This window comes from Lissotriton helveticus, chromosome 10 (genome assembly GCF_964261635.1).
Source record: "Lissotriton helveticus chromosome 10, aLisHel1.1, whole genome shotgun sequence".
NCBI classification, from domain to species: Eukaryota; Metazoa; Chordata; class Amphibia; order Caudata; family Salamandridae; genus Lissotriton; species Lissotriton helveticus.
In genome coordinates, this window is record NC_136071.1 from 269,451,192 (window position 1) to 269,471,426 (window position 20,235).

Below are 20,235 nucleotides of genomic sequence, written 5' to 3' on the forward strand. Positions count from 1 at the left end.
AGTGCCCTGTATTTGGTACACAGCCAACTGGTATAATGCTAAAATTAAGTGATGGTGCGTTCATGTAAAGCCTGCATAAGTTTGAGTAGCAAAGGTAATAACTCTGTCCTAGAGAGAGAAGGAGTTACAGGGAGGCCATAATAAGACTGTAATAGAAATCTAGTTTACTAATCAAAAGTTGATTATTACCTCAACAGTGTGAAAAGGGAGAGATGAGCAAATTTCCCTTATGTTAAGAACTCGATCAAGAGCTGCAGAAACAGTGGCAGGATCAACCCATCTCAGTGCATTAAGAGGCCAAAGAGCACTCCATGATCTCTGGCTAAGAAGTAGAAAGTCAGAGGGCCCTGAGGGAAATAGATGGAACTTGTGGGACGAGATGAGTGTGAACAAAGAGTTAAGCAGAAGAGATTGTTTGGCTATCCAGAGGCGACTGGCAGTAAGCAATCAGAAATGCATGAAGGGGGGAGAGAGGATAGGAGATAAAAAGGGTGATTTCTTTGTCAGGGGTGGCAAGAGTAGTCAAACAAGGTATGACATCACGAAGGGATGTAGTGCAGAGAGAGAGAAAATTAACACCGTAACACAGGGTCTTGGAGACTATAACTGGCATACCACAGAAAGAGGGAATCCAAGAGGTATGATAAGAACCACCGTAAGGCAGATCCTATGATGCCAATACAGGGGTGTGGAATTTAATACAATATCTACTTGTCCATGGGGCACGTTGCTTCATAAATCTACTTGTCCTGTAACAAAATCCACTTGTCCCTTTTGTACCATGTAATGCAGCAACAAATTATGGCAGCAATCTCATTATATAAGAGCTCCGAAATTGCCTCTCCCGATTGTGCCAGGGTCATACCATAGTAGTGTTTGAATACTTGCAATCCCCTTATGTTGACACGTTTCTGTAGAGCTACATACTTCGGCTGAAGGTAATGGTAAGCAACTGTTTTAGGGTTGGAATGACCTTTTGATTCTGTGCAAACCTACTAACTTTCATGTTTTATGGGTTTTCACCAACTCTTCTCTAATCTTTTCCCATACTGGGAAAGGTTGGCAATTTACTCCTGACAATGGCAGACATAAAACTTCTTCCAGGGTTTTGAAAAAAGTGGATGGAGGGAAATTGAACTTGTAAACACTGAGATTTTTCACATGAGCAAATGTACACCTGCATATTTGCTTGTGCTAAAATGCAGTTCACAAATATTTTCTAGGAGTACTAGTTCTTGACCTACTTCTGTAAAGTCGTGTGAATTCACGAAAGCTGTATATCTGCACTTAATGCAAGGACATGGGTGCACTTTTAAGACTTTATTTCATAATTGGGCCCCTAATTAGGTCTGGCATTAACAATGACATTTTGTGTTTATTGAAGTTCCGTCTCTCTCAGTTTATCGGCTAGCTTCACTGTGAGTGACAGCGTTCTGTTCTTTCATAAGGAGCATATCAACACACAGTAGTTTTGTTCAGTGTCAGAAACTACTGTGGCTATGTGTGCTTTATGAGACCAGAACTATTTTGCCTTTGCCAATGTTTGTTATAATGGTGAGGGCCCGCGCAGCTCCTATACCAATAAGGTTTTATCAAAACCATGCCAAAACAAGTCACGCATTGACAACACCAAAAGGCTGACCAACAATTTCAGACCTACTGTCTTTACCAAAGCTTGTTTATTTTAGTTTCCCATAATCTTATTAAAACTGTTTACACTGATTTTCTATTATGAATATTTTTGGGAAAGACTAGCCTACATCAACACATTTTTCTAAATGATGCTGAAAAGAAATTTTACCTAAAATTTTACAGTACTTTAGCGAAATGTTGCATTTTTTTGTGAACATTTTATTTTGAAAGCGAAGAATCATCAATCTTGCTTACAAGCTTCTTCAAATATTTGCATCTAATGAGAGAGCATTCTGGGAGCATTATACAAAGCCTCTTTGTCAACTAGGCAGGAGGGGGGGGTTGGTGAAGTGACAAACGGAGGAACCACTCGTGAGTATTCGCTGGTGGTGTTTTTATTTGAAGTTAAAAGAACACCAGTCAAGTGAAAACAACCCTCATATCTGGATGGCAACAGCACTGAAACAGAAACAGTCTCCTTCTCGGGAGGGGCGAAAGTGAACAAAGAAAAGTCGTAGTCCGATGTCCTTCTCGGTTCCTGTGTCGGGTTCTCAATATTCTGCGCAAACGTCCAGCAGGAGTTCTCCAGTTAAGCCATGTAAAAGAAAAGAAGAAAACCCCGAGGTTACTGTTGGCTCTGGGGTCCTGAGCTTGAGAGAGGGGGGAAGGGGAGTGAGGGAATCACCAGGGACTATTACCGATTCTGACGTGTGGATCAAGAGATATCAGCAAGAACTGAGTGTGCTCGGGAGGTGAAATAACAGGAACACATACAGCCTCTGTCCCGTGACCGCCCTCAACCCTCCCCTCTCCCGTCCCACCCCGTGATAGAAACAAGCCCTTTAGCCGGCCCCGTATCTTGTCAAGCCACACTTCTCCAGAAGTGCGGCGGGGCAGCTTGTGACAACGTTGGCCTCCTGGCGTATCCGTTCCGCTGGGCTGTCCGTCTTCTTCGTCCTCCTGGCGGCGTACCTTCTCCTCGAGGAAGCTGCTCGGCTCCGGCGTCTCCTCTCCCGATCTCCGTCCGGCTTTCGCGCTGTCGTCTTCCTGGAGGCGGTCTTTGAGCGCCGTCTCGGTCCCTGAGTGACGGAAAGCTGGTGACATCACGCCGGTGGTTTCCTCCTCTGGGAATGCCCAGGCAACATTAAAGGGATCGCACGAGTCCTGTTCACGGGGCGGAAACGGAGAAGGGTTAAAGTCCACGTCCTGTCCTGCAACCCTGTGACACTCATATTGCTAAACATTGAAAACGTATGTATACATTTTTATGCTGGAACCACTCTCAGTAGCGCAGTCAGAGCTTACAACATTCACTTAGAGTGCTTCCCCTAATAATAAAGGCTTTCAATTAATGAACCATGAAATGCAAGTTGAACAGCATTAAGTCATGGACATAAATATTACCTTTACTAAAGGTAATGCCTTTCACTGATCCATAATGTGGTACTGTAAAATGGCAGACAAAGTGTTTGTGCTGCAGGGGGTTGGGCTTACTTGTCCCAAGGACAAAATACACATGAAAACTTGTTGCCCTTGAACCCAAACAATATGTCCCAGACGTCGGGCTATAGGAATTCAACATCCATGCTGCCAATGCTTTGAATGGGGAAGGTTACCATGGAGTGATCCACTGCACTGAATGCTGCCAAAAGATCTCCGAGCACAAGAATAGAGGCGCTAAGCAATTGAAGTTGGCTTCACGAAATAGCGTTGTTTGAATTGAGCGGAGGGCACAGATTGGAAAGGTTATATGAAGAGAAATGCATTGTTTATTTGGTGTAGTACTAGACGTTCCAGTATCTTAGCAAGGAAAAGAAGCTACATTACTATATCATTGTTTTAAAAAAGAGAAATGGTCAACAGTCATTTTATTTTAAAGTGTAATTATTACTGCAGAGTTAAAACAGTAATATGCGTGGTTAGAGAGCTGAGGCAGTGAAGAACCTTTCAGCAGAGAGGGAGACATTTCATTATCTGTGGGCTTAGGGGATCAGACGTGACATGCTAATAATTTGCCCATATTTCTATGGGGATTGAGTTCCTTGTGTGAAGTGGTGGAAACGTTGGAGAGCACCACGGACTGAGATAGCAGTGAGTGGAGATGAAAGAGGGAGGAAGTAGGGCATTTATCTGTAGGATGAAGATGACTGATGGTGATTTATGTAGAAAAGCATGTCAGAAAAGTCTTGGTATTCAGTGAAGATAGGCGTGCTTAGAGGGACATTAACTTATTGATTGTACATTCCAGGCATTGAGGATATGTCTGCATTGGTTGAAAATGTGAGTGGAGTTTGCGTTGCCAAGGCTAGTGATAACACGTTTAATCTTGCTCTGTGGTGGTCAGGATAATCCTCAGTGTTACGTTTGAAGCATATGCTTTTTTTTATATCATTGAGTGAATATATTTTTTGGTTTAATACAGAGTTGTGGTTGTTGGGTAGCAGGAAGAATATGCTTAATTGGTGAGCGTGTATGGTGTGTTGCAGGGGTGTCATATTTTATAAACCCATACCAAATTTGGTTAATTTAATTCTGGTCCTACATTCCAGAGTTACTGCACATCGGGCACAGCAATAAAAAGTAATTTTAAAAAAATCACTGTAATGGGTCTGCGTTCCAAACTCCCTTGTTTTAAACAAGGACGTGGCATAACATGCAATTCCCTTTCTTACTGATCCCATCAGCAGTAATAGAGAAATGGAAAGTAAACAATATATAATGATACCACTGCGTAGCTTTAAGAAGAAGCCAAACTCACACGCCTTAATTATTGCTGTTCCTCACCTACTTAACTTCTCTCTATTTATTCCCTTTCTCACCTGCTAAATCTTTGCTTTTTTAGTGGGATCTACTTAATGATTTTGGAGTCACTTCACAATTTATATTGTTTAGTAATGTGTGGCTTTTTCCTGGGAGAAAGACCAATCTGTTTCTTGTCATTCTTGAGAGGACAAATTGTACATCTTGATTTTGCAAGAGAATGTTGTATATAGTCAATCTTTGTGTACTGAAAAAGCAACTTTTTTCGGACTCCGCTTTGAAGGATTTTCTCCTGGAACCTTTCAGCTCATTTCCTTTCTTCCTGACCAAATCCTTACTTTCCTAGTGGCATCTAGGCAATCATTTTGCAGTTCCTTCAAAATATCTAATGTTCTTAACTTTACAGACTTATTTAAAGAGTGAGCAAATTCTTTCTAGGGATTTTTTAAATCTGTATTCTGCATGTATATATTGGAACTATTAAACAGTTAACTTGTTTTTTTCCTGTTTGTTGCCCATGGTTGTCCTAATCATACAGCCTCTCATTTCCCCAATTTTCCACCTAGCTGTTTTCTATCTCTGTCCAAATGTTCTCTTCTGCACTGGATTTCTGGCATGCTTTCACCTATCTTCCATATTTCCTGGTCTGATTTCAGCCTCATTTTGTTGCACTGGCAAGTGTCATTTTTATTCACCTTTGTCTGCCCACTTCATGGTGCCTTTTTAGGTCTTGCTCTCGAGACCTATTGTTGTTGAGATGCCTCTCAAGGGAGACAGTCCGGGGCACGTGCGGCGATTGTGGTCTGTGGACGCGCTTACACATACAGCCCCTGCTTTCGCTTGTCTCTCTCTCTCGCCCACACACACACACACATGATAAAGGAATAATGAATAAAACCTACATACTAAGTGCCTTCATTTGGATAATTCATTTACTCAACACTTACCGCTCTAATGTAATTGAGAAAATTGCACTGTAGATTAGTCCTTGCTTTCACATTTACCACGGACTCAAATTAGCACTGTCCTCTATGGCCTACCCTTGAAACCAGCGTTTATGGAAGTAGTGAGTGATGACGCGTCAGTGTGAAAGGCAAGCTTTCAATTTGGAGGTTTACGATTGCTATCGTTTAACCGAACGACAACCCCCATGCGCAGACCGCAGACACCAGTCTAATCTGAAAGTACGTTCAAAAGCTGGGAAAATAGAACGCTTCTCATGTATTAATTGTTGTGTTTCAATGAACATAAATCATATTTCTGTTTACACATAAATACTTTTATATATTAGGATTCCAATAGAAGCACTAATTGTCGATTAGCTATTTGCCTTGCAATGCAATATCATCTACAAAATAGGCGAAATTCTAAAAGGTACACAATCTGTATAATTCATCGTTTTATAAACAATACACATAAAGCAGGTTGTCCGTAGCTAGAATCACCTCACTAGTGCACTTGATAACCAAAATTGCACAGATGACTGAGAGCTTCAGTAGTGAAAAGATATGGTTTAAAAAGTGGTTTATAAAATGAGAGGTGACCTTTAACGCCAGTTATTTATGAATGCAGATATACACGGTTAGGCCACTCCAACCAACAAGCATTTGCAATGCAACAGGTCTCGCATTATTAAAGTTTGAGCTATTGGCATTGCTAATAATAATGCAACACCAATAGCTCAAACTTTAATAATGCGAGAACTATGCCTCCCCCCCCCCCGGTTCACCCCTCACCTGCGCAGCGATCCTGGCTGCCTCTCCAGTTGCACAGCTGCCGAGACAGGGCCTCCGCCCGTGCACAGCCCCTATTAGCTGGAGCTAGCGGCAGCGCGCAGGGCCAAGCGTCACTGCGCGAACGGTCTGACGTCACTGGCAGACATTGGTTGTTTTTTGTTGTTGCGCAGATTGAACGTAGTACTTAAAACAACATTAAAAGCGGACTACAGGATGCCACATGGAATATGGACAGATTGTGAGAATAGTTTAAAATATGTCCATGTTTTGTTTTCTAAATATATATTACATATGTGTTATAAGTATTTAGATATGTATTCATACTTCTAGACCGGTTTTGGCTTATCAGCGGCTTGTCAGTGAAAAGCAGCTTGATACCTTTAGTGTTATACACGGCGCACTGACGAAAATAGAAAAGGTGATGGGTGAATGCTTGAATTAAACTCAGCACTGGAAATTACTTTGGGCTGTATTTCAGTCCATAGTTTTGGCCTCTATCCCACTATATGAAGAGCCCAGTCTTATGCAGATCAGCGTAGCTTCTGCTCAATAAGCAACAGTTCAGTCCAAACGCACTGCTAAGTTCCCTCTACAATGGAAAGCAAGAAACTCCACAGGGGTTTGATCTAATTCTGGCTTTAAGGGTGAGAGGGGCAAGTAACTTCCTATATTTTTGTAATTGAGGTGCTTTAAGTATGCCCAGGAATATGTCCTGCGCTATCAGTACTAATAAAATGGAGGTGCACTTCACTGACATTGTAAAAGGAGAGGCGATGGGGCTTCGTGATATGAGGCAGTTTGACAGGTGCAGTTAAGTTTCAGAAGCTATCATAGCACAGCTATCTTGCAGTCGGCTCGTTTCAAGAAGCCTGGTATACTTTTGATTAACAGTACTAACATTTCTTAACAAGACCACAGTACTTTTAATGGTACAGTGCCATTTCTCATCATTTGGCAGATTTAGACCATTATATTTTAAAGTGATTCCCTAGCAAATAAGTAACCATGACGATTAGTCATCCATTGAAATGATTTTGATGATTGAGTGGTATTAATTCACTCCTCGTGTGAAACCAATGACGTGTCGGAGGGAGAATGACACCAAAGGATGAAAGGCAGAGGCTGCCCAGCAGAGATGTGAACCTATAATCTGCAGAGAAAGACACACACACACACACCCATACATACATACACACACACGCACATACAAACACACCCACACACAAACAAACACACATACATACACACACAAACAAACCCAAACACATAAACACGCACACACACATACATACACACGCACGCACACAGAGTCACTGAAAAAAAGGACCACTTAACACTGGGTATCAATTGCATTAAACAATGTTCCATGTGTAGCGCTTAACATAAAAGCCCTTTATAACTGACACCTATTACATTTTTAAGGAGCAGAAAAGAATGTTCTTTATCCTCTAAAAGGCAACGAATGAATAGCCCCTGACAACTATCCAACACTGCCTGAACATTCTAGCCATCCTAGCTGTAGAATCGGCTCTTCCCTGTATACCCGACCATATTGTATAATGCTATTAAAACAGAGACTTTTTAGGTCGATCCTGAGCAGCGCATGTGCTGCTCTTCGAAGCACGCTGTATACAGGTATGGACTTGTTAAGATAAGCTTGCAGTTTTGTCCTATCGCTGAAGGTTGGTAGGTTGGGGAAGTAGTGTCTGGGGCGTCCTTTAAACAAGCATTTGCAATGCAATAGGTTTCACTTTTGCGAGAGTTTAAGCTATTAGCATTGTAAATGACAATGCCTTTTATTTATGTTTTAAAAACAAAAACATAAATAAAAGGCATTGCCATTTAAAATGCCAATAGCTCTAACTTTAATAATGCAAGACCTATTGCATTGCAAATGCTTGTTTGCTCATGGAATACATTTTTATATGCAAAGTTTATTATGTTTCTACTCAGGAACGAAAATTGGCCTTTGCTTGCTTATTCTGCACATTGAACCAACTTTTAGATTAAATTTTTATTTTTCAATTTAAGAATGAAGCCTATGTCTCCCAACTCTTGCCAGCCTTATATTTTCTAATTTTGAAGCTTGTGTGCACCCTGTCTCTTTTATACTTAAATTGTTATGGTTTTAGTTATCTAAGCAATCAAATGTCCTACTCACTTACTCAACATAATATGTGTCTGAGTCTTTCATTTACACTGTTACACCAAATAACATGCAACCAAAGAACCAGTCACTACATGTTTCTGCACTTCCAAACGCTCCAGGCGACAGAACTTGAAAATATGAGAAGTCTCTCCAGCTCATGCATCCTCATGCATAGGGTTACTTTATAAAGTTACACCAGAGGGGGGCTCCTGCACCAACCAAGTATTCCCTAGAAATGTTGATGGTGCCCTGTTTTTGGGGGTACCTGCAAACAAAGAAAAACATGCAAATTGGGTCATGAAGCTCCTTATTTGGCACTCCCAGGCAGGGAGCCTGGAATTTACCTTTTCCTGTTGCCTCCTTTTTCAACGTGGCTTAGAGACATGCGTCTTTTTCTTTTTGTTCTCTTGTTTGCCTTCTGACGGGTACCAGGTCACACCCAGGAAACCTGGAAGTTGCTCTTGTTTTTATCTTTTTTTTCAAAATAAAGCACCCACTCCCATGCTAGCTGGCTGGCTCTTCAGCTCCCGCCTCGGACGGGAGTCAGGAATGCTTTGTTGGTGCTCATGCCCAAGCAAGAGAAATGCTGCTGCCATTCTTGGGCTTCAGTGTCGCTGCACCCTCCAACACCTTATTCTGCTTCTTCCTGCAGGCGTAAGTAAAGCAGACCTCTTAGCCTTTGAGGGCCCAGGGAAGGGGGCCCGGGACCCTGCTTGTCACTCACTGGACCACTTCCTGGTTGCTCATCGTGGCATTTCTTTTGCACTGGTAGAATAGAAGGCCCAGGGGGAAGTGTAATGTGTGGCGAGGAGGCATCAATTGCTCCCCTTCCCTTAGGGAAAAGAAATTAAACTAGCGATGCGCTAACCCCGACTACTGACCCAAATGCAGGGATTTCCTTGGAACTTGCAGAAGGACCATCATGCAAGCAGGTTGCATCCTTTCTTCGTGCATATCTGGGGCCCCATTGGGCAAATTGTGATGACTCTGAACTCATTATGCTCTTGGTGGCAAGCCCTAGGCACCTGGCCAGATTTAGCAGGCCTCCTGGCCTCACAAATGTCCCAATCTGTGTGAAGCTTGTTTCACTGGCTCCCTGCATCCCCTGCTTCACTACTGGTGCACCCATCCTCCTGCTGAGGTACAGAGGCTCAGGTCTTACCTCCAACTATTCCTCATAGGGTGTAAGGGGGCAAGCATCATTGGTCCTAGAGAGACTCACTAGTCATAGTGGTAAGCTGCAGACTGCCCCCTCAGTCCTTCAGGGAATCAGGGATCTTGTACTTCCATATTTTTATGGTGTTGCCGGGAGTGAGACTCAGGTAGGGAGACTCAACCACCATAGAGGTCCAAAAGCCAGTTGATCCAAAGCATAAAGTCCCTGTGTACTAAATGGGTTGAAACAAGACCTTATGATAACACTTGCATGCAAGGTCGTACTCAGCAAGTGGAAGAATGCTTCCTATGTTTCTTCCAAAATCTGATAGGAATGGCTGGCGTCCCTGTGGGGAGCTGATAATGACGTCCTCCATTCATCCCCTTGGCAAAAACCCCATACCAAATTGTGGAGCTCACTTGACTCGCTGGAACTGTGTTACGATCCGCCTTAGACAATCTGTCTTGCATTACGCCTGTGACAGCACACTGAATATCTGTACCTGTTCTGTGAGTTCGCAGTCTTCTTCTACTTCTATACACACTGCTTAATGCCATGTTGCTGCTGCCTGCCCCCCCCCACCTCCCCCTCCTCCCCCCTATCCTTATTACACGGCTCCAATACATTATGTATGGATGGTAAGAAAAATGCTTCCAATTATCAAGTGTCCATATAGAACCCACTGCGCGCACATTTTAAGTATTATTGTATGCTAAATATAACATCTTCTGCCTTCAATTTCATAGGTGTCCAACCACACATTATTTTCTGTTTTCCATTATACGTTGTGCCATCCGTACGCCTTATATTTGCTTCTGTACTTTACTGGAAATTAGTAATTTAATTTTTATTTTGTATTTGTATGTATTTGGTGTTGTATTTTTTGTTTTGTACTTTTGTATTATTTGTATTCTCAATAAAAAAGATTTGAAATCAAAAGAAACAAGTGGTATCAATTAAGACGTGAAACTATGCTGAGTATTATTAATGGCACACAGTCGTGAAAGAAAGATGGTCACAGACTTACTTGACCTACAGATGGTAAAAGGAAGAATTGATGCTGCCAAGAAGTCCCCTGATCATAGAGTCAGAATTGAGCCACTGCACTCCTTCCCTTTGTAGTTACTTTAGTTTTTCAGTTCATGTAGCGAAATGCGTGCGAACAGAAACCATGAAACACCTCACTCTTGGGTTTTTGCAAATATAAGTTGTTTTTTCTGTTTAATGGAGGGTATAGTTAGAGAAATCAACTAGAGTATACTAATAATGGACAAGCAGCTAGTATAATTGTGTCTTTATCTTATTTTCAGTTAAACCCCTGACGAAGAATTCATAGAATTCGAAATGCATTGGGAGCACGTTGATTTCATAAAACCACTTTTGAAACATGTTTGTCCTCACACGCCTCCGTTAAAGCCTGGATTGGCAACGCTTGGTGTTTGAAAATGATGAATAAAGTATTCGAAATGCAAACATGCTGTCTCCGTAGTGGCGTAATTAAGGAAGATGCACGAGTTAAAAATGTTGGACTAATATTGATTAATGGATAAAAATGACATAATCATGAAGAGTTTTACAAAGGAAAAGATTTCCTCTACCGCAGTGCGACAGTTGAGTGCAGGAATAATGTACCCCATTGGATTTATAAGAAGTCCCCTGATGTCATCTAAACTCTTGGTCACAGTCTGGCCACCTCAGGCTGTTATATCATTGTATCTGACTGTAAGCCCTGGCCCTTTTGACAGGTTTATCCCCAAACCTTTTGCCTTTTGCCTCCTGTTTTTCTGAGCCTGTTTTTGTTGGCTACAGGATTCTGGGCACTTTACCACTGCTGATTAGTGCTAAAGTGCATATGTTTTATGTATAAATTATTATATGATTGATTATCCATGATTTGCATAGTTGATTTACTGGTAGGTCCCAAGTAAAGTGCACAGTGTGTGCCAGGGCCTATAAATCAAATGCCACTAGTAGACTTGCAGCACTGGTTGTGCCACCCACATGAGTAGCCCTGTAATGTGTCCCAGACCTACCACTGTAGTGTCCACGCAAGCAGTTGTAAGCTTCCATGTTGTCCTGGCAAGTGCACCCACTTGCCAAGCCCAAACCTTCCCTTTCCTTACATGTAAGGTACCCCTAAGGTAGGCCCAAGGTACCCCCATGGGCAGGGTGCAGTGTATATGAAAGGTAGGACATGTACTGGTGTGTGTGACATGTCATGATAATGAAATACAGTATATTTCTTTTTTCACTATTGAAAGGCTATCTGTCCCATAGGCTTATCATTGGGGCTGCACTGTGACAATTTTACATGTGTAAGTCACAGTATGGACAAGATAGAAAAAAGGAGTTTAGGCTCTCTGAACTCAGAATTTATTAACACTCCTTTTGGTTAAGGAGGTTTCTAAATTCTGTGTTTTAAAATGCCACTTTTAGGAAGTGGGCATTTTTTTACTTTACCATTCTGTGTACCTCTGGATGTCTGTTTATTTAGCGTCTGGTGTATAAGTGACGTGAGCTGGGATTTGCATTCACTCTAGACAGTCATTGGAGGGGGGTTGAGGTGAGCCCTGCCTTACCTGGGTGACTCATCCCTGACCTGAATAGACCTGGTCTGCATTTAGAGTGGTGGGAGGAGTTTTACTTGTACCAGAATAGGCTGTGTCTCCTTTTTGACAAAGCTGCCTCCGCCCCCTGTGGTCATGCTGCACCACATGCTGTCATTATGCTAAAACCGCGGTGCTCGAGACGTGTGGACTCGGAAGTTGAGCGAGTCCGTGCCCGGGGAGAACTCGTAAATGTGCAGTCTGCATGTGGAAAGGGCAGTCCTGAGGAAAGAGCAGCCGTCTAGGAGGCCTTGGAGGGCTCTGGGTGCGCTACACTGTTGTGAGGGAGACAGCAGGGGTCTGCGGCTGCACCGCATGTTTGTGAGCAGATGCCCTGAGTTATTCTTACACACAGGGCCCAGAGGACGTTCCCTGTGGCATTCTATTGTGCATGCCCCACCCTTCCTCTTAAGGCATATCTGGGGGGGGGAGGTACCGAGTTGCCACTATTGTCGCTGCCTTTCTGGTCCAGAAGGGCCCTTTTTAAAACACAGAGGCTCCTGTATCATAATTTGAATCCCTAAAGTACAACATAGCATATAAAAGACTTGCAGATGCGCTGTCTCTATGGGTTCCCTGTAGTTATAGGAGGTTTGCCCTATGTGTTTAGTGTGGTTTTAATATGGTGACTCTTAGGTTTTGGATGCATTGTAAAAATTGCTTCACATTTGTGACCTAATGTAAAGGGGGTATTTGGGATGATGTGCACAGTGATAATGTTGTCCTAATGTTTTTATAACGTGCACAATCTTCAAGTATTTACGTGATTGCACTATCTATACTGTTATGACCAGTGCCTTGTGGCAAAGTGATTTTATGATCCATGTGACGACATGACAAGTGCCTAGTGACACAGTGTTTTGTGTAATTATGGTCTAATGTGTTTTATGTACAATACAAAAGATATTTTTATAAAACCTTGAGTGGAGCCTCATTTTTGTAGTGTGCCTAGTGTGTTACTGGTGTGTGTGTGTGTTGTGCAAATGCTTTACACATTGAATCTGGGAGAAGCCTGACTGCTCTGGCAAGCAACCAAGGGGGTGAGGAGGGTGTGTGTAACTCCCTTAGCCTGACTAGAGTGGTGGTTTCTGCCTGGCTTAGGTGCATACCCTAGCCAACCAGAAACACCATTGCTTACACTGACAAACAAGACATATGTAGAGTAATCAAATATAAAGACATAAACAAGATGAAGGTATGGCGATAGTACAGTTTCAACACTAATTCCCCTCTTGGATTTTTCAACTGAGATAGAGGAGTAATTATTGTGCTGATATTGTGATGACGTGTTAGAGTGTTAGGTACATTGATGTGGCATCTTAGTAAATGACTGAACATGGGTGGATAGACGAATGAGTAACATTAGACTTAAACATATCCTTTCACATGAAGTTACAGTATACACAGATGCATACGTTGATCTGCAGACACAGACATGTGACCTAACATTTGGACCATTATACCTATTAGTAAAAGCATGACACATTATTGCCCAAATACTGCTATATTAAAATTAAGTATATTTATATATAAACTGCTATTTAAGATGTAATGAAAAAAGTGCAGAAGAAAGAATTGTCAGTCTCTACCATCTATCTAGTACCTGTGACAGCCCAGTTGTTGGTGCAGTGCTAGAAGCAGAAGTGGAAGTGGTGGTATGTTATGGGTGGGACAACAACACAGGACCCTTAAAGTGAATTACAGTATGAAGTGGATGAACATATTTTAGAAACATTACATAACAATGCAAGTTGAACTATGGGTACACCCACTATGCCGGAATCAACAAAAAACACACCCAAAGGCTGCGGACTATTTAAAACTCAGCAGCCAGAATCACTCTCAACATCCAACGCTGCACTCACATCACCACTTTTGAACTACCTCCACTGGCTCCACATAAAGAATGAGCACAATTCAAATTCATCATCCACACGTTCAAGCACAACATGATTCTGGTCAAGCTTACCTCCACAATCACATCTGCTTTCACAAACTTTCTAGACAGTTTTGTTCATCCAGACTCTTACTTGGACACATCCTACACATAGAGCCTCCTCCTCTTTACATTTTCTGTAAGAAGCTGCAGGCCTGGCTTTTTGGGTAGTCCTACTAGGCCCTAGGTTTGGCTAGACTCACACCTGCTCAGCACCAGGATACCATGTGGGTAATAATGCGCTCTTCAAATTCACATAACAAGTTTGACTTAAGTAAATTGGCTCAGAAAATTGAAACACAACCATTATCGTGCAGGATACAATGTTAACATATTATATATATTTTGATCCTGAGATTGACCACATTGTTTCTTAACTGCTTTTGTTATAGGGGTGTGTTTGAAACGTGATAGGTGTCACCCTTTTAAAGTTGGAGGTTCTCCTACTCCCGCTGAGGCAACTAATGGTGCCCAAATTCCTGTAATGGGGAATGTATTAGAGAAAAAAAGGCTGGGTGGAGATTAATATAAAGTTTTATGTCTCTAAAGAGGTGTTGTTAGAGGCTGTGCATGAGACTTATGTGTGTGATGTCTGGCAAACTGTGTAGGCTAGGTCAAATGTAGGTATGATAGAATTTGTTGGACTAGAGAAGTTTAGCCTTATTACATAGCCCATAATTGGGGTTACCAGAAACAGTCAGCCCATATATAGTGATAAATCTGTAAAATAGTACTCGGGCCAAAAGTTTGGGTCAGAGGTGTACGGCCTGTGCAGTAAAATGCTTGGGACACCGAATACCCAAACTGCGTAGTCTTGATTCCACTTCATACTTCTTTCATCCATCACCAGACACTTCCTGCCCCTTCATTGGACTCTTTCAGGTTCCTTTTCATTCCTGCTTTCTTTCTTTATGACTGTTTCTCCATCTTTCTCATTTTCCATCTTTTCACTTTTTGTGTTTTTCTCTCTTTCTCTGGGTCAACTTACAAGACAAATAAGTGTGGGTCCTGAAAATGAGTGCTGGGGCCCCACCTGTTGATTAAGCACTATCCATATAATAGGTCAGGGAGCATGTTGGAAAGGACAAGGTACTCCAGGGGGGTGAAATGGAGGTGGGATACGGGTCAACCTTCAAAAATTGGCTTTGTTACCTGAATCTTGATGAAACTCCTCTTTCATCCACCTCCTCTCATTTTGCCATTTTGTTATTGTCCTCACAGTTTGCACCTCTTTTGCCACTGCACTCAGTCTGTATCTTGGTGAGACACGGCTGCAGTGCTTAATTTATAAAAGACAAGTGCCGGTGCCCGAAGCTGCTGCTCAGAAACCGGCGACTGGTACTATTAAATGCCAGCATGCCACATACCAATGCTGGTAAACTAGAATTCACTGCGCACCACATACTGCCTTTTCAATCCACTACAGACACTCCATTTGCTTTTATCTCACTCGTGCAAATTCCTACCTTTTCCCTTTCTAACATTTTTTCCATCTTTGACTTTGTCCATCTTTTTGATTTGTGTGTTTTTCGCCCTTCTTCTTTCTGGAAAGTGTCTTATGCAGAAACAATGGTGCCAGTCTCCAAAAATAAGTGCTGGTGGGCCGCACCGGCAAACACTGCATGGCTGTCTTCACTTCACTGAGGTAACATGGAGGCAGACCATGTAATTACCTGTAGAAAGTTACCACATAGTTACCTACTGGGTCTGTCTCCACCTCAATGACATTTCCCTTCATCTTGAGTGGGGCTGGGTGCATCTTTGACTCTTGAACTGGTGTGTGGGGTCCTGGTAGTTGTTGGACTTGGCCCTTTTTGTCTAAAGTTCCCTAAACTTTTTGCCTTCCCCCTAGACCTTTTTTCTGACATGGTGTTGCCAACTTAGATGCTTTGGGCACTTTGCCACTGCTGATCAGTTTCAAAGTGCAAGTGTTCCCTGTGTAAAGTGTAATGGTAATTGGTTGTCAATAAGTGGTGTGTTTGCCTTACTAGTAAAGTCCCTATGAAAGTGCACTATGTGTGCTAGGGCTGGTAATGTAAATGGTACTAGTAGGCCTGCAGCACTAATTGTGCCACCCACCCCAGTAGCCTTAAAGAGAGAACTCAGGCCTGCCACTGCAGTGCCTGCGCGCAGTTTGTTAAACTGCCTTGTTGTCTTGACAAGTGCACCCACTTGCCAGGCTGTACCCTTCCCTTTTTATGCACATCAGACACCCCTATGGTAAGTCCAGGGTACCCCCCTGGGCAGGGTGCAGTGTGTGTGAAAGATAGGATTTGTACTGAGGTGTGTACCATGTCCTTACAGTGAAATACTCTCCATTTCATTTGTCACTGTTGAAAGGCCATCTTGCCCACCATCTTGCCCATGGGACAGAATGGGTAGGCTGTGTAATATGTTTCCAGCCTATCTTCCCATAGGCTTAAGATGAAGAGGCGAAGTTTCATATGCCTGAACTCACAATTTAATAACACATCCTTTTGTGAAGGTGGTTTTTGCATTGTGTGTTTAGAAACTTCACTTTTGGAAGTTGTTTGTTTTTTGTGCTCTAACATTTCTGTGTGTCTCTGCCTGGTTGTGGATTGACTGTCTGGACTTAAATGTGATAGGCTCTGTGGAATGTCTTGACCTAGGGGAGGAGGTGAGACAGCTACAGGCTGCATCTGGAGTGTAGGGGGGAGGAGTAGCCCCTGGAGGTGAAGAGGCCTGGGCTGCTGCCATAAAACAATGGCTCTATCTCCTGCTGAGTGATTGAGGATCCAGACACCCATTAATCGAAGGAAGACGGTGTCACTGGCAGGGAGACACCCAGAACTGGTTTGGACAGGGGTCAGTGCCCCCTTGAACACAAAGACTTCAAAGACATTTAGGGGTATAACTATGAGAGCTGAAGCCCCTGAACATTGGAATTGGATTGACCAAGACCGAAAAGGATTGCACCTACTTTGTGGTCAAGAGGAACCTCTACCAAGGAAGAAACAGCTGAAGAGGCTGAAGGAAAGGACTGACTCTTGCTGTGTGTCCTGGGGCAGGCCTGCAGTTTTGCTGCTTTAACCAAGGGGAGGCTAAAGTGACTTTGCTGTATGCTGTGTCCCCTGCTAGAAAGCACTTTGCAGGTGTTCTGTGTCCTGAAGAAACGTATCCCCAAGGGCCCAAGGAGAGCTGGCTCCCTGTTGTGGAAACTCAGGAACACAAACGTTTCCAGTTGTATCTCAGCAACGCTGTCTGCATGTGCTTTTTGCATTCTGAGACCCTCGCAAGAATTGCCTTGTGATAGTAGACACCAGGAGTCCAAGTGAGTCAGAAGCTACCTATGTGCGTGTGCTTCATGCAGCCTGAGACCTTCGTGAGGATCGTCCTGTGATCGTGTGCACCCAGAATCCAAGTGAGTCTCAACGACGTTGTGTGCCTGTGTTTTTTGCAGCCTGAGACCTACGTGAAGATTGCCCTCTGAACGTACACCCCCAGAGCTCAAGTGAGTCCCAGCGACGCTGTGTGCGTGTGCTCTGTTGCAGCCTGAGATCTTCGTCATTGCCATCGGCCCGGACCAGCACCTCCGGAGGAGCTGTGCTGCCAGTTCGAGCCTGCGTTTTGCCAAGGAGGGACCTCAAACCATCCCCGTCGTCAGGGGGGACCGGGTTCCACTGCCCAAATCAACGAAGTCACATCGGAGGCCCAAGTCGCGAGGAAAGGAGAGCGAGGTCGCATCCCCCCAGATAACGCTCAGCGTGTGTGCGTGTGTCGCCGCCTGGGGCGGGGTGAGGGCTCGGAGAGAAATGCTCTTGGGCTTTCCCATTCTCAAAGCACGAGCCTCCGCTCAAGCTCATATCGCGGCCTGTACTTGCAGAGGAGTGGCAGTACCAGGGCCAGAGAGTGGAGTTACACTTTGTGTTACACCATACCCGTGCTGGCAGTAGTTGACCGCGAGTCAGCAGGAGTGGCCTGGAGACCGTCCCGAGCAACGTGATTGGTGTTGGAGTACATTATTTTGGTATTACGAACTGCCTGCATGTTGCATTACGCATGACATCATTTGGTATTATGAACTGCCTGATTTGTGCATCACGAATTGCATTATTTCTGCATAATGAACTGCCTAGTTGTTGCATTACGCATTGCAATTATTTCTGCATAACGAACTACCTGATTGTTGCAGTGCGCATTGCATTATTTTGCATTACGAACTGCCTGATTGTTGCACTATGAATTGCATTTTGTTGGCATAACAAACTGACTGATTGTTGCATAACAAACTGCATTAGGTTTACATTGCAAAGTGCCTGATTCTTGCATTACGAACTGCATAGCATTGAATTAAGACTGCATTGGATCATCTAGAATTGCTCATTAATACTGCAAGACCCTACAAGTCCTTGCTGGCCTAATAACCGGACAGGTGAAATATTACAAATACACATATGTTGGATTTATATTGTGTGGTCTCATCATATATCTTTTTATATAAACATATACTTGTTTTTTATGAAACTTGTGTGGAGTCCGTTGTGGTGTCATCATTGGGTTACTGAGAGCGGGGTTGCAAGTACTTTACACATTTGCCTTGGAGATAAGCCTGGCTGCTCGTGCCAAGTTACCGAGGGGGTGAGCAGAGGCTATCTGAGAAGGTGTCCTTCCTTTCCCTGACTTAGAAGCAAGGGTCCCTATTTGGCCTAAGGTACCTACCTCGGCCAACTAGAGACCACCAGTTCTAACAGTAGTGAAGTAATCTAAGGTGAAGAGGGAAGAGCCTAGGGTCTTGGCTATATATATGTTTTGCTGTGTGCATGTATCCGGGGTGAGTAAGTTAGTTGAGGTCCATACAATTTTTGTGTTCACTTCCGTTCTAAGATCTCCCACCTAGTAAGGAATATGTATACCTGGATTTAGAGATGTCCGCACTGCTGGCTGAGATCTCCCTGAACAGGCAGATACCAAGAATACATGTGTCTAGTTAGTAGTAGTAAGTCTATGGCTGTAAATATAGTGGTACGAGAATGTAAAACTGCAATTGAGGGAGTGGAAATTTGAACATCTCGTTCATACAGAGAGTTCTACCCGGAAACCATTAATTCCATCCACGTGGAATTCACAATCTAAAGGTAGGCTGGTGTCTTCCCCAGACGGAGAGTGCATTAAGGAGTTTACCTTAAGAAGAGAAGCCTATTTGAATTGAGAAACAAAATGTAAAGATATTTACAGAGCAAGGCGTAAATAACCATCTTTACATTTATGTTTGTTTCTTAAATCGGACCCAAATTTTCATGGTTAGTATTATTTTCCCGCAGTTATGAGTGAATCATACTTTTAATCAGTTGAGACAACCTTTTGTCCAGTTTGCGCATTTTTCCTGCAAGCATAAAAAAGCATAAGTGAAGACAGTTATCTGCAGGAGCGCTTCATTATATTAGAAACAGAACACCTCACAGGTGCACTTGGAAAAGTGGCGGTGTTGCTAAGCTTTTTCACTTGAATTGGGCAACAGGAAAGTGGCGGTGTTGCTAAGCTTTTTCACTTGAAATGGGCAACAGGAAACCCTTCGTATTGGCTATTACAGTTCCTTGTGTGCTCTCTCCTTATCCGTTTACACAGCGTAATTGATATTTTGTCCTCTGGATGAAAAATGTATATAAGAAGTTATTTAGTAGAGGTTTAGACCTATCACTATAATTCATTTTGCACTGTGCTGCTGTTGGAAATCTTGCATGCAAGGTCTGCGTCTGCTGAGCATCACTCACCCGTGTCTTTGAAAAGGATGTTGGACTGTAACATGTAAACTCATTCAGATAGGTAATTTCTTTGGTAATATGAAACAGATCAGATTATAATTAAACAACAATTTCTGCGCACATGAAAGTGGAAATGAGTTTACTGCTTCCTGTGTAACTGGAGATTTTTGAAAATCCCGCATTAATAATTCCAAGTGTTTGAATGGTTATTACATTAATAACATTGTAACCCAGACAGGCATATATTGCGCTACTGAGAAAGTGATATCTATTTTTCCGCAAAGTATGTTTTCTTAAAACCAGATGTTGAACAAAATCAGGGAACAGCTGAATGATTGAATGTGCCCAATGTCAGACCTTATAGTTTGTTGCCATATTGAGAATCGAATAAATCACAAAACAAAACCAAGTTAAATATATTTTAGCATAGCCCATAGAGCTTGCAATTTTATATGGGAAATTGCTTCTTAATTGAGTTGTGTGTGGTAGTGGGTGATATTGAAAACGTGTCAACGGCGTGATGGATGAGTAAGTGGA